Consider the following 14,547-nt stretch of genomic DNA (forward strand, 5'->3'; position numbering starts at 1 on the left):
ACAAGGTGTGCAGCAGCAGCCCGTACAGGAAACGCCTCCGTGCGGTAGCAAAGGGCACAGAGGGCATTTCCACAAGGCGGCTCAAGCTGTGGGGTGCCTGACCTGGGAGGGGGGAGGGGGTCTAGGCTTGGGGCCAATGTGAAATTCCGTCTGAGCAGGGGCACGCTTTGGCGGGATCCCACTGCACAGTTGCACCTCCTCGAGACCACATATGCCCTTGGGTCCGAGCACAACTGTCCTAAGGTCTTGGATGGCTTTGGCCGCATGCCGGACGGCCACCCCCGCGCACTCAGCGAGCTCGTGGGGTTTCATCCAGCCCATTCGTCCGCCACGCAGCACATCCCCAATCCTGGTCACCCCGGTGTCATGGCCTTCCTCTCTGCCAGCCACCTTAAGTTATATGAATAAAGAACAAAGAAAATTACAGCACAGGAACAGACCCTTCGGCCCTCCAAGCCTGCACTGACTATGCTGGCCAACTGAACTAAAACCCCCTACCCGTCCGGGGACCATATACCTCCATTCCCATCCCATTCATGTATTTGTCAAGACGCCCCTTAAAAGTCACTACCGTATCCGCTTCCACTACCTCCCCCGGCAGTGAGTTCCAGGCACCCACCACCCTCTGTGTAAAAAACCTGCCTCGTACATCTCCCTTAAAACTTAAACCTACGCCCCCGAGTAATTCACTCTTCCACCCTGGGAAAAAGTTTCTGACTATCCATTCTGTCTATGCCTCTCATAATCTTGTAGACTTCTATCAGATCACTCCTCAACCTCTGTCGTTACAGTGAGAACAAACCAAGTTTCCTTAACCTCTCCTCATAGCTAATGCCCTCCATACCAGGCAAATCCTGGTAAATCTTTTCAATATCCCCTCCAAATCCTTCTGGTAGTGTGGCGACCAGAATTGAACACTGTATTCCAAGTGCACCCTAACTCAGGTTCTATAAAGCTGCAACATGACTTGCCAATTTTTAAACTCAATGCCCTGGCCGACGAAGGCAAGCATGCCGTATGCCTTCTTGACTACCTTCTCCACCTGCGTTGCCACTTTCAGTGACTTGTGTACCTGGACACCTAGATCCCTCTGCCTATTAATACTCTTAAGGGTTCTGCCATTTACTGTAGATTTCCTATCTGTATTAGACCTTCCAAAATGCATTACCTCACACTTGTCTGGATTAAACTCCATCTGCCATCTCTTTGCCCAAGTCTCCAACCGGTCTATATCCTGCTGTATCCTCTGATGGTCCTCATCGCTATCTGCAAATCCACCAACCTTTGTGTCGTCCGCAAACTTATTAATCAAACCAGTTACATTTTCCTCCAAATCATATATATATATTACAAACAACAAAGGTCCCTGAGGAACACCACTTGTCACAGCCCTCCATTCAGAAATGCACCCTTCCACTGCTACCCTCTGTCTTCTATGACTGAGTAAGAAGTTTAACAACACCAGGTTAAAGTCCAACAGGTTTATTTGGTAGCAAAAGCCACACAAGCTTTCGAAGCTCTAAGCCCCTTCTTCAGGTGAGTGGGAATTCTGTTCACAAACAGAGCTTATAAAGACACAGACTCAATTTACATGAATAATGGTTGGAATGCGAATACTTACAACTAATCACGTCTTTGAGAAACAAAACAATGGGAGTGGAGAGAGCATCAAGACAGGCTAAAAAGATGTGTATTGTCTCCAGACAAGACAGCCAGTCTTGTCTTGTCTGGAGACAATACACATCTTTTTAGCCTGTCTTGATGCTCTCTCCACTCCCATTGTTTTGTTTCTCAAAGACTTGATTAGTTGTAAGTATTCGCATTCCAACCATTATTCATGTAAATTGAGTCTGTGTCTTTATAAGCTCTGTTTGTGAACAGAATTCCCACTCACCTGAAGAAGGGGCTTAGAGCTTCGAAAGCTTGTGTGGCTTTTGCTCCCAAATAAACCTGTTGGACTTTAACCTGGTGTTGTTAAACTTCTTACTGTGTTTACCCCAGACCAACGCCGGCATCTCCACATCATGACTTCTATGACTGAGCCAGTTTTGAATCCACCTTGCCAGCTCACCTCTGATCCCATGCAACTTCATCTTCTGCACCAGTCTGCCATGAGGGACCTTGTCAAAGGCCTTACTGAAGTCCATATAGACAACATCCACTGCCCTACCCTCAATCGTCTTTGTCACTTCCGTGAAAAACTCAATTAAGTTAGTGAGACACGAGCTCCCCTTCACAAAATCATGTTGCCTCTTGCTAATACATCCACTTATTTTCAAGTGGGAATAAATCCTGTCTCGAAGAATCCTTCCAATAACTTCCCTACCACTGATGTAAGGCTCACCGGCCTGTAATTACCTGGATTATTCTTGCTACCCTTCTGAAACAAAGGAACAACATTGGCTATTCTCCAATCCTCTGGGACCTCCCTTGTAATCATGATGTGGAGATGCCGGCATTGGACTGGGGTGAACACAGTAAAAGTTTTAACAACACCAGGTTAAAGTCCAACAGGTTTATTTGGTAGCAAATGCCATTAGCTTTCGGAGCACTGCTCCTTCGTCAGATGGAGTGGATATCTGCTGTCAAACAGGGCATACAGAGACACAAAATCAAGTTACAGAATACTGATTAGAATGCGAATTTCTACAGCCAACCAGGTCTTAAAGATACAGACAATGTGAGTGGAGGGAGAATTAAGCACAGGTTAAAGAGATGTGTATTGTCTCCAGACGGGACAGCCAGTGAGATTCTGCAAGTCCAGGAGGCAAGCTGTGGAGGTATCGAGGGCATCCTGAAACCCATTGTACAAAGAACCCCCAGCTTTTGTCACGACACTACGGACTTCCTACAGAAATTCAACACACATGGAGCAGTTGAACCAGGAGCACTCCTCGTCACAATGGATGTCTCGGCACTCTACACCAGCATCCCCCACGACGATGGCATTGCTGCAACAGCCTCAGTACTCAACGCCGACAACTGCCAGTTTCCAGATGCAATTTTACAACTCATCCGCTTCATCCTGGACCATAATGTCTTCACCTTCAATAACCAGTTCTTCATCCAGACACACGGAACAGCCATGGGGACCAAATTCGCACCTCAATATGCCGACATCTTCATGCACAGGTTCGAACAAGACCTCTTCACCGCACAGGACCTTCAACCGATGCTATACACGAGATACATTGATGACATTTTCTTCCTTTGGACTCATGGTGAACTATCACTGAAACAACTATATGATGACATCAACAAGTTCCATCCCACCATCAGACTCACCATAGACTACTCTCTGGAATTGGTTGCATTCTTGGACACATGCATCTCCATTAAGGACAGTCACCTCAGCACCTCACTGTACCGCAAGCCCATGGATAACCTCACGATGCTCCACTTCTCCAGCTTCCACCCTAAACACATAAAGAAGCCATCCCCTACGGACAAGCCCTCCATATACACAGGATCTGCTCGGGTGAGGAGGATCGCAACAGACACCTCCAGACGCTGAAAGATGCCCTCATAAGAACAGGATATGGCGCTCGACTCATCGATCGACAGTTCTGACGCGCCACAGCGAAAAACCGCACCGACCTCCTCAGAAGACAAACACGGGACACGGTGGACAGAGTACCCTTCGTCGTCCAGTACTTCCCCAGAGCGGAGAAGCTACGGCATCTCCTCCGGAGCCTTCAACATGTCATTGATGAAGACGAACATCTCGCCAAGGCCATCCCCACACCTCCACTTGCCTTCAAACAACCACGCAACCTCAAACAGACCATTGTCCGCAGCAAACTACCCAGCCTTCAGGAGAACAGTGACCACGACACCACACAACCCTGCCACAGCAAGCTCTTCAAGACGTGCCGGATCATCGACACGGATGCCATCATTTCACGTGAGAACGCCATCTACCAGGTACATGGTACCTACTCTTGCAATTCGGCCAACGTTGTCTACCTGATACGCTGCAGGAAAGGATGTCCCGAGACATGGTACATTGGGGAAACCATGCAGACGCTACGACAACGGATGAATGAACACCGCTCGACAATCACCAGGCAAGACTGTTCTCTTCCTGTGGGGGACCACTTCAGCGGTCACGAGCATTCAGCTCTGATCTTCGGGTAAGCGTTGTCCAAGGCAGCCTTCACGACACGACAGCGCAGAGTCGCTGAGCAGAAACTGACAGCCAAGTTCCGCACACATGAGGACGGCCTAAACCGGGATGTTGGGTTTATGTCACACTATCAGGAACCCCCACAGCTTGCCTCCTGGACTTGCAGAATCTCACTGGCTGTCCTGTCCTTAGGACCAGCTAGGTCCTGGGTGTCCTTGTGCTGCCCCTGGATATTCAACTCCCAGTCGTGACCATCCTGCAACAATGTCTCTGTAATGGCCTCCAAATCATACTCATTCGCAATGATTTGTGCTGTCAACTCATTTACCTTGTTTTGAATGCTACAAGCATTCAGATAAAGTGCCCTTATGTCAGTTTTTGTACCTTTTTGAATTCTAACACTTCCATTCATAACATCTCCTGAGTTCTCCTTTCTTTTAACTTTTTTCCTGATTTTTGATGTAGTTGAAATCTTCTCCCCACATTTTGTCCTTGCTCCTTCCTTCTCGGACTCCTTACATAGGTTCCCATCCCCCTGGCATATTGGATTAAACCCTCCCCAACCGCTCTAGCAAACACTCATGAGGGAGTAGACCGGCATGTCTTGCGCCACCACTCCCTCAGACAGTTAGAGAAGTGGTGAATGGTGACGGGAGCACTAAGCTGCTGATATGAAGGTGACCATAGCCAGCCTCAATGTCAATGGCAGCAGTGAGCCACTCCGCAGGTTCCAGAACTTCTCGGTCCACTGGGATGGGAAGTATGCGGTGTGCTTCCTGCAAGAAATCCGCACCACCCCCAGAGATAAACTCTGGCTCCTGGAGTGGCGAGAGGGAGGGGGGGTCTACATGAGCCATCTCGCACTCGCTTCCAGTGGGGTGGCTATCTTGTTGGCCCTGCATTTTCAGCTGGAGATCTTGGGGGTCAAGGAGCCTGTACCAGGCCAATTGCTGCACTTGACGGTCCATGAGGGGGTGTGGTCATGGGCGGCACGGTGGCACAGTGGTTAGCACTGCTGCTTCACAGCTCCAGGGTCCCGGGTTCGATTCCCGGCTTGGGTCACTGTCTGTGTGGAGTTTGCACATTCTCCTCGTGTCTGCGTGGGTTTCCTCCGGGTGCTCCGGTTTCCTCCCACAGTCCAAAGATGTGCGGGTTAGGTTGATTGGCCAGGTTAAAAATTGCCCCTTAGTGTTCTGAGATGCGTAGGTTAGCGGGATTAGCGGATAAATATGCAGGGTAGGGCCTGGGTGGGATTGTGGTCGGTGCAGACTCGATGGGCCGAATGGCCTCCTTCTGCACTGTAGGGTTTCTATGATTTCTATGACTTCATGAATGTCTACGCCCTGACTGCTATATGACCGGAGTGGGAATGGAGGGATACAAAAGAGTGGTCTAGTTTGGACCAGGGAGCGGCGCGGGCTAATTGTTCCTTGTTTCTCGTTTCAAGGCTTCATTCTATGATCATCTTGCTGGTGCCAGTACAGAGCGAGACTGCGGATAGTTGGGAACCTGTCTCGGGGGCAGGGAATTCATATGGTGTTCATGGAAGTGGAAATGACTAGGGTTGGGAAGCATTTTCCGATCAGGGCCATTGTGATCTCCTGGACTCGTTTCGATCGCCTCAGGGGGTCGGAGAGGAATTTCCCAGATTTTTTTTTTCCCCATATTGGCCCTGGGGTTTTTCACTCTGGGTTTTCGCCTCTCCCTGGGGATCACATGGTCTGGAATAGGGGGGTGGGGGTGAGTTAATAGGTTGTAATGAACAAAGCATCGTAGCTGTGAGGGACAGCTCGGTGGATAGGATATTGGTATGTAGATAGGCTGGAAAATTGGGCGGGGATCCTGGATTCAGGATTCAATCCTGGACCGGGGAGCGGCGCGGGCTTGGAGGGCCGAAGGGCCTGTTCCTGTGCTGTATTGTTCTTTGTTCTTTGCTGGACTGCAGTAAACTACTTTCTACGAGAAAGTGTCCACTCATCTCAGCACCATCGCTGGGGGCGAATGCATCGTCCTCGAAGGGATTTCAACTGTACCCTCGCGGCTCAGGACCGCACCGGCCCCTGGCGGAACACACCGGCGGTGGTGAAGTTGCGGGACCTGCTCGGGACCCAAGACTTGATGGACGCCTGGAGACATCTCCATCCTGGTTCAAGCACGGTAGCACAGTGGTTAGCACTGCTGCTTCACAGCTCCAGGGACCTGGGTTCGATTCCCGGCTTGGGTCACTGTCTGTGTGGAGTTTGCACATTCTCCTCGTGTCTGCGTGGGTTTCCTCCGGGTGCTCCGGTTTCCTCCCACAGTCCAAAGATGTGCGGGTTAGGTTGATTGGCCATTCTAAATTGCCCTTAGTGTCCTGAGATGTGTAGGTTAGAGGGATTAGTGGGTAAATATGTAGGGATATGGGGCTAGGGCCTGGGTGGGATTGTGGTCGGTGCAGACTCGATGGGCCAAATGGCCTCTTTCTGTACTGTAGGCTTTCTATGATTTATATGAAGAACCTTCACTTACGTGAGGCCTGGAGCTGGAGCATCAAGACTCGACCGCCTTTATGTTTCGATGGCGTACACATCCGCCATCCTGTTGGCTTCCGTGCGGCAGATGCCGTGCTCGGACCACAACCTGGTGTGGGCGGAATTTGTTCCGTCTTGCATCCGGGGTGGGGGGGGTGGTGTCCACGTACTGGCACTTTAACAACCTGTTGCTGGAGGAGGGGCGTTTCCTGGACTTGTTTCATCATTTCTGGGCTGGCAGGAGAAAGAAGTGGGGAGGCTTCCCCTCCTTGAGAGTATGGTGGGATGTGGGCAAGACTCGTATCCGTACCTTCTGTCAGGAGTATGCAAGGGGGTCGACAAAAAGGCAGAAATCCAGGGTCGAGGAGCTGGAGGTTTTCGACCTGGAGGCACGCCTCGGTCAGCCCGATGCGGACCCGGCCCTGCGGCTGGAGTACAGGGAGAAGAAGGGCGGGCTGCGGGACCTGCAACTCGTCGGGTCCCGTGGCGCGTACGTGAGGTCACGGCTCCAGTTCCTTGTGGACGACAGCGGCTCCCCCTTCTTCTTGCTGGAAAAAAGGCAGGCGACACATCAGCAGCTCCTGACGCTGCTGGCCGACAACGGGTCCCCTGTCTCGAATCCGGAGGGCATCAGGGCTATTGCCCAAGATTATTACACCACCCTCTTCTTTCCGGATCCGTCCAGCAAGGATCCCGCAGAGTTTTTTGGGAGCACCTGTCGCAGGTCAGCCCAGAGGGCGCCGGCAGGTTTGACGCCCCTATAAGCCTCGGTGCTGGCCGGCGCCCTCGACAGCCCCTCCAGGGGGAAAGCCCTGGGGCTGGATGGGCTGACCGTGGAGTTCTTCAGGGTGTTTTGGGACATCCTGGGGAACGACGACGCAGGGGTCCTGGGGGAGAATTTTGCAACTGGGGAGATGCCGCTCTCTTGGCGCAGGGCCATCATTGCCCTGCTGCCCAAGAAGGGGGAATCTCCTCCTCCTGAAAAACTGGCGCCCCTCTCCCTCCTCAGCATGGACTAGAAAATCTTTGCCAGGGTAATGTCAACACGCTTTGGCTCCGAGCTGGACCACATGATCCACCTTGACTAGTCCTACACAGTCCCGGCCGCTCCATCCATGACAATCTTCAGCTGGTCCTAAGGACAGGACCCAGGTCCTGTCCTAAGGCTTTTTATACATATATAAAGAGCAAGAGGGTAGCCAGAGAGGATTGGCCCACTCAAGGACAGGGGAGGGACCCAGGACCTGGGTGTCCTTGTGCAGGAATCTCAAGGAGTTGGTTTGCAGGTGCAGCAGGTAATTAAGAAGGCAAATGGAATTTTGTGCTTCATTGCTAGAGGGATGGAGTTTAAAAACAGCGAGATTATGTTGCAGCTGTATAAGGTGCTGGTGAGGCCACACCTGGAGTACTGTGTACAGTTTTGGTCTCCTTACTTGAGAAAGGATAAACTGGCACTGGAGGGGGTGCAGAGGAGATTTACTAGGCTGATTCTGGAGTTGAGAGGGTTGGCTTATGAGGAGAGACTGAGTAAACTGGGGCTATACTCATTGGAATTCGGAAGAATTAGGGGAGATCTTATAGAAACATATAAGATAGAAGCAGGGAAGTTGTTTCCTCTGGCGGGTGAAACTAGAACTAGGGGGCATAGCCTCAAAATAAGGGGAAGCAGATTTAGGACTGAGTTGAGGAGGAACTTCTTCACACAAAGGGTTGTGAATCTGTGGAATTCCCTGCCCAGTGAAGCAGTTTGAGGCTACCTCATTGAACGTTTTTAAGGCAAGGATAGATAAATTTTTGAACAGTAAAGGAATTAAGGGTTATGGTGAGCGGGCGGGTTCGTGGAGCTGAGTCCACAAAAAGATCAGCCATGATCTTATTGAATGGCGGAGCAGGCTCGAGGGGCTGGATGGCCTACTCCTGCTCCTAGTTCTTATGACCCCGGAAAGGCCACTCTTTTTCATCCGTGCCCGGCGCTGCCTGCAAGCACGCTTGCGTGGGCCAGATGAGCAGCACCAGGTCCGACTAACGGTCGAGGGCCAGGTGGACTCTGTCATGGCGACCACCATGCTGTTCTATAAAGGTCCTGAGTTCCCCTGGGGGGTATGAGGGGGCGACTCAGTGGGGGCACGAGGGGTCCCCTGCCTCGCTTCAGGTGGACTCCAAAACCGTCCCCAGCTCTCCTCCTCAGGGCAATTGCCCTCCGACTCTGGGTCTCCCACCGCAGTGCGTATGGCAGGTGGCACGGAGCCGCCAACCAGTCCTAGCTCCCCCTCAGTCCCACCCCCAGGATCGACGGAGGAAGGGTTGCCCCTGGGCTCCTCCCTTGCTTGCGGGCCCGAGGGTGGCGGAGGTTCAGTCCTCCCGCTCTGCCCCAGACGCCGGGACACCCCATAAGTCCGGAGAAAACTCGGGTTGGAGAGCTGGGGTGCCCAGCGTCAGAGGTCGGGACAGAGACTGGCGACCTCCCTCACCACCACCACCCAAGGACAGCGGGATGCTGCCACGGTCCTCCAGTGATTGGAAAACGAACTCCTTCGGTGTGCTAAATTGCTCCGGGTGGAACTGGACCACAGGTGTCCAGTTCACACCCAGCCCCAGGGAGTCCCGCTTGGGGCATTGCGGCAGCAGGTGTTTTAGTTTTTTGTATTTTTCTTGTCCCCACTCTGTAACATAGAACATGAGACTCCCTGATCGAGTCCTAATTAATGGCCCAATCAGGGATTTTCTTTTTGTTTATTACAAATACATTATTACAAAAACAATTACAAATACAAATTTTCAAAATACAAATGCGAAAGATACATTACCGATGGCTAACGCCATCCATTTATCAATAATCTACAATTACTACCTTCCATTAAGAGTTCGTTGTCGGTTCTCCTTTTCCAGGACATTGCCCTCTAAATACACTCCAGAATTCACAAACATTAGTACAACACAAACTAACTCGATACACCAAAAATGAACATTGAAGCATATCCATTGCCCTCCAGGGCATTGCCTCCTGTTTTTCCCCTGCCGGGGGCGAGGGCGGGGAGGGCGGGGAGGGGGGGGGGGGGGGGGGGGGGAGTGGCCACCCCAGACCTGCTTTATCTGGACTCTCCTTTCCGGATTTTCTCCCAGAGAATGGGGACATTCTGGTGTTACTATGTCCAGGGTTTCACTACCCAGAACTCTCCCTAACCGGATAGTACACCCTCCGGGGGTTACTCTATCCAGGGGGGGGAATATCCCCCAGGCCACAAATAATGCAAAGGAAAGCACGGGGGGGGGGGGGGCGGGGGGGGAGATAACCAACAAACTAATACAATAGCAAAAAAACTCATGATACAATAACAGACAGTCCTTTAACAACCATAAGATCTTTGAACATTCTGGAGGCTTCGCCTGTCAAGGTTACACCTTCTGAAGTTTACAAAGTTCAACTACATTCTTCCAAAGTCCACTCCTCTGGGCCAGATCTTCCGAAGTTGCACCTGCTGGGGCTGCACCTTCTAGGGTTACACTTTCCGGGGCTGAACCCTGCTCAGTTGTTGGAGAGAGACAGTAGTCCTTTTCCCCTAAGTAATGATGATGACTAATGGAACTGCAAATAGACTGCTAGCACACTCCCACCAGATCTTACCAGAACATACAACTCAGTGCTCTCACTTAAGCTCCCTGCTTCAGCAGCCAGAGAACCTGACACACCTGCTTTAAATATAGAACATGAGGGTCCCTGATTGGGCCATCAATTAGGACTCAATCAGGGACATCTTTTGTTGGTTCATATTCTAGCAGGCCAACCTCATTTGCCTGACTGAAATCATCACTGAGTGAGATGGTAAAATTCTGTCCAGAATGCAGGGTGGGGTGTGCTTGGGTAAGATGTTCTTTCAGAGAGTCGGTGCAGACTCAATGGTCAAATGGCCTCCTTCTGCATTGTAGGGACTCTCCGAAATGGTAGCGTTTTGTCCCTATTCCTTAATGTTGGAGTGGTCGACACCTCTAACAATAATTTGTACAGCAACCCCAACTGGGTCGGACACACACAAACAAAAATATAAGTTAGGGCTTTGTGTGTCATATGTCCAAAATTAGAAGTCTAATTGGAACGGTCCTTCTGAGGGGTGGCTGGTTGTTGTAGTGTGATTCTGTCTTTCCAGAGTAAGACTTCCACGATGTGAGAAAGGCATGCACAGTGAGTTAGTCTGGAGGTACAAGTTCCAAAGTTCCAGCATTTGGCAGATTTGATGAGGGTTAGAGTTCTTCCTGCTGCCACTGGCTTCATGGTATACAGCACAGGATGATGCCTAGAGTTCTGTTCACGTTGGAGGTCAAACAGTAATTGCTGGATTTCAGTTTCACCAAACAAGATAACAGTGCAGCTTGTGGGGCGCGCAATGAGTGGGTTTATGTAACATACTTCCTCAAGAGCTGTCTAATTGGAGTCAAGATTTCTTTTTGTTTTTGGGGACACTGGTTTTGGGTTAACTCAATGAAGCCCTCGTCAAAACCAATGCATTAGAACCAGCTTAAGCCATTATGGGTGATTAAGACCTGCAAAGGTTTACACCATAAAACCATAAGATATAGGAGCAGCATTAGGCCATTCAGCCCGAGTCTGCTCTGCCATTCAATTATGACTGATAAGTTTCTCATTCCCACTCTCCTGCCTTTTCCCTGTAAACTTTGATCCCCTTATGTTGCGAACTTGGTGTCTGTAAAAAAAAAAGCATTGCATTGTCCCTTTAAAAGGCCGCCTCCTCAAAACTACCTGTCCCTTCCATCTCATCTGCAAACTTAGCCACAATATCCTCAGTTCCTTCATCTAGATAATTAATGTATAAGGTGAAATGTTGTGATCAAATGTTGCGATCCCAACACTGACCCCAGCGGAACTCCACTAGTCACCAGCTGTCTTACTGAAAAATACCCTTTTATCCCCCACTCTCTGTCTACTGCCAATCAGTCAATCTTCTATCCATGTTAGTACTTTGCCTCTAACACCGTGGGTTCTTACCTTACACAGCAGCATCCTGTGTGGCACCTTATCAAAGGCCTTCTGGAAATCCAAGTTTGCCTTTGAAGTTGGCTGGCGCGGGCCCATTGTGTTAGCTGGGTTGGAATGTTTATGCTTGGGCACGGGTGTTACATTCCTAATGTTTGAAGCATTAGCCTTTGTCACTTAGAAACTTCCAGAAGGCAGCATGTGACTAGCTGGAGACATCTTGTCAGCTCAGCAACTGTCCATTTTGAGAAACACAAAAAAATGACTTTTTCAGTACTTGACCATGATGGTTTAAATGAGATTTGAGTACCTCATGGTGGATGCCTGCGTCTGGGTAGGTTGCTCAAAAATCCATAGGATCTTGTCTTGATTGCATCTGCCATTTATTGTATGGTGTGTTTGACCACAGTTTGCCTGTTAATTATTATATTGATTCAGAATGTTACATCAGGTTAACATTTTAACATACAAAGTCAGACAAGTAAAGTTTGTTTGTTCAACATCCATGGAACTTTGTGGTTATATTCTCAGAATAAGTACATATATATTGTATATTCTAGACCCTCTCCTTTTCCCCTATGTACTCTGTGTGTGCTTTGTCTGTATAGTGCGCAAGAAACAATACTTTTCACTATATCCCAATACATGTGACAATAAATCAAAGCAAAACTTGGGATTGCAAACTTAAAGAAAAAAGTGACTGGTTTCTAAGCTGATTGTACCAAAACTTCAGGCGTTGCTTCAGGATCAAAACAGATTCAAAACGTCAGCTGTTTCTCTCTCCACATATACTGCCTGACCTGCTGAGTTGTTACTGCACTTTGTCTGAATTTTTTTGTGACACAAAGCTACTTTTCTGACTGCCTCCCCACCGCCAAAACGGAGTAATTTATTTATTGCTTCAATTTACTTGGAAGTGCTTTTCTCACAGATTTACTACTGTTTTTACTTGTATCTAACGGACTTGAGTTATTTGTTAAAAAAAATTATGTTTCACAAGAGTTTGCTTAACTCTTGGAGTTCACTATATTTTCTGATGGACTACCATTTTTATGAATGTCCCCAAAACAGTGACTTCTTAAAAAAAATCTTGATTTTCTTGGAACAAGTGCTTCTTGTTCGGGATTCAATTCTGGCCTCAGGCGACTGTGTGTATGGAGTTTGCACGCTCTCCCTGAGTCTGTGTGGGTTTCGCCCAGGTGCTCTGGTTTCCTCCCACAGTCCAAAAATGTGCTGGTTAGGTTGACTGACGATGCTAAATTGCCCCTTAGTGTCAGGAAGATTAGCAGGGTAAATGTGTGGGGTTATGGGGATAGGGCCTGGGTGGGGTTGATGTTGGTGCAGGCTTGATGAGCTCAATGGCCTCTTCGTGCACTGTAGGGATTCTATGATAAGTGCTGACTAAACACGTTTCTTTCTGTGATGTTTTTATAATGCCTCCTAAAAATTTGAGTAATTTTGAAAAGTTATTTTCTTGCAAATTGCTTTTTTTATATAAGTTTATTTATTAGTGTCACATGTCGGCTTACTTTACACTGCAATGAGGTTACTGTGAAAATCCCTAGTCACCACACTCTGACACCCGTTCAGTAACACTGAGGGAGAATTTAGCACGGCCAATTCACCTAATCAGCATGTCTTTCAGACTGTGGGAGGAAGCCTGAGCTCCCGGAGGAAACCCACACAGACATGGGGAGAATGTATAGACTCTACACAGACAGTGATCCAAGCCAGGCATCAACCCCAAGTCCCTGGCACTGTGAGGCAGCAGTGCTAACCACTGTGTCACTATGCCGTTAGCTAAAATCCCTTTTTGTGATGAATCAACACTTTGTGCAAAACTAAGTAACATTGAAAAAAGTACATTAGTTGCAAAATGTGCATTTCTAAGGTAAACTGACTTTTTTGACATATGTGGAGTGATCTTCCCAAAAAATTTGAAGTGTCATAAAAGTCTGAAAACTGGTGTTAATCGCGCCGGTTTCTTCGGCAGGCCGTGCACAGCAATCTCACAACACAGCGCAATGAAAGAGCTTTGATGTGATTCTCACTGGAATGGACCTTCCAGACGCTTGACTTGCCCAAAATGGCTGCAGTTGTATGCCGTTAACAAGGGGGAGTTGCATATAAGCACTAACGATGGACTCAGTCACACCAGGAAGGTGGCAACTTGAAGAGCAGCACCAAGGTCACAGAAGGAGAGCTAGGCTGTCTGCTGAATACCATTGAGGACAGGAGGGCCATTTTCTTCCCCCGGGACAGGTGATGATGCAGGGATCAGGCCACCAACAAGGCCTGGGAAGCTGTGGCAGCGGAAATTATCTTTCAGGCAGCACTAAGTGTCCATCCCATCCTGCCATCAGCTCCACCCATCACGCATGCCGAGCCACCCTGACACTCCACAAGCACTCGACCCCCCCTAGCACTTGCCATCAACCCCTCTGGCATCCCCCTTCACAACCCCTGCCTGCTACAGCATGGCACGTACATACCTCACCCTGACACCTTCCAGCCATCAGGCTTTCAATCCCCCCCTTCTGTCCCTGCAGGAAGATGCCCCATAATCGCCGGAGCAGAAGACCAGAATTGGGGTTCCTGAGTTGCGTTTCCTCACTCCCTTTGAGGAGCACGCAGTGGAAATCTTGGGGAAGGATGAATTTGAACCATGACGGACAGGCAGGTCAGGGTTCGCCATGGAAGTGAGGAGTCATAAAACCCTAATTCATATGACCCATCTCAAGTAAGTTGCAATCTGGCCAGATACTTGTCCCTTCATTACACTGAACTGTGTGTTCTTTTTTGAAGCAAATGACCCCGATGAGACCGGCCTCTTGGGTCGTCACCCCGCTCCCCCCAAACCCACGATGCCTCGATGGAAAGCACTGAGGAAACATCTGTGGAAAGCATCAACCGCAGCATCC

The sequence above is a fragment of the Mustelus asterias genome, chromosome 9, assembly GCF_964213995.1.
Source record: "Mustelus asterias chromosome 9, sMusAst1.hap1.1, whole genome shotgun sequence".
NCBI lineage: Eukaryota > Metazoa > Chordata > Chondrichthyes > Carcharhiniformes > Triakidae > Mustelus > Mustelus asterias.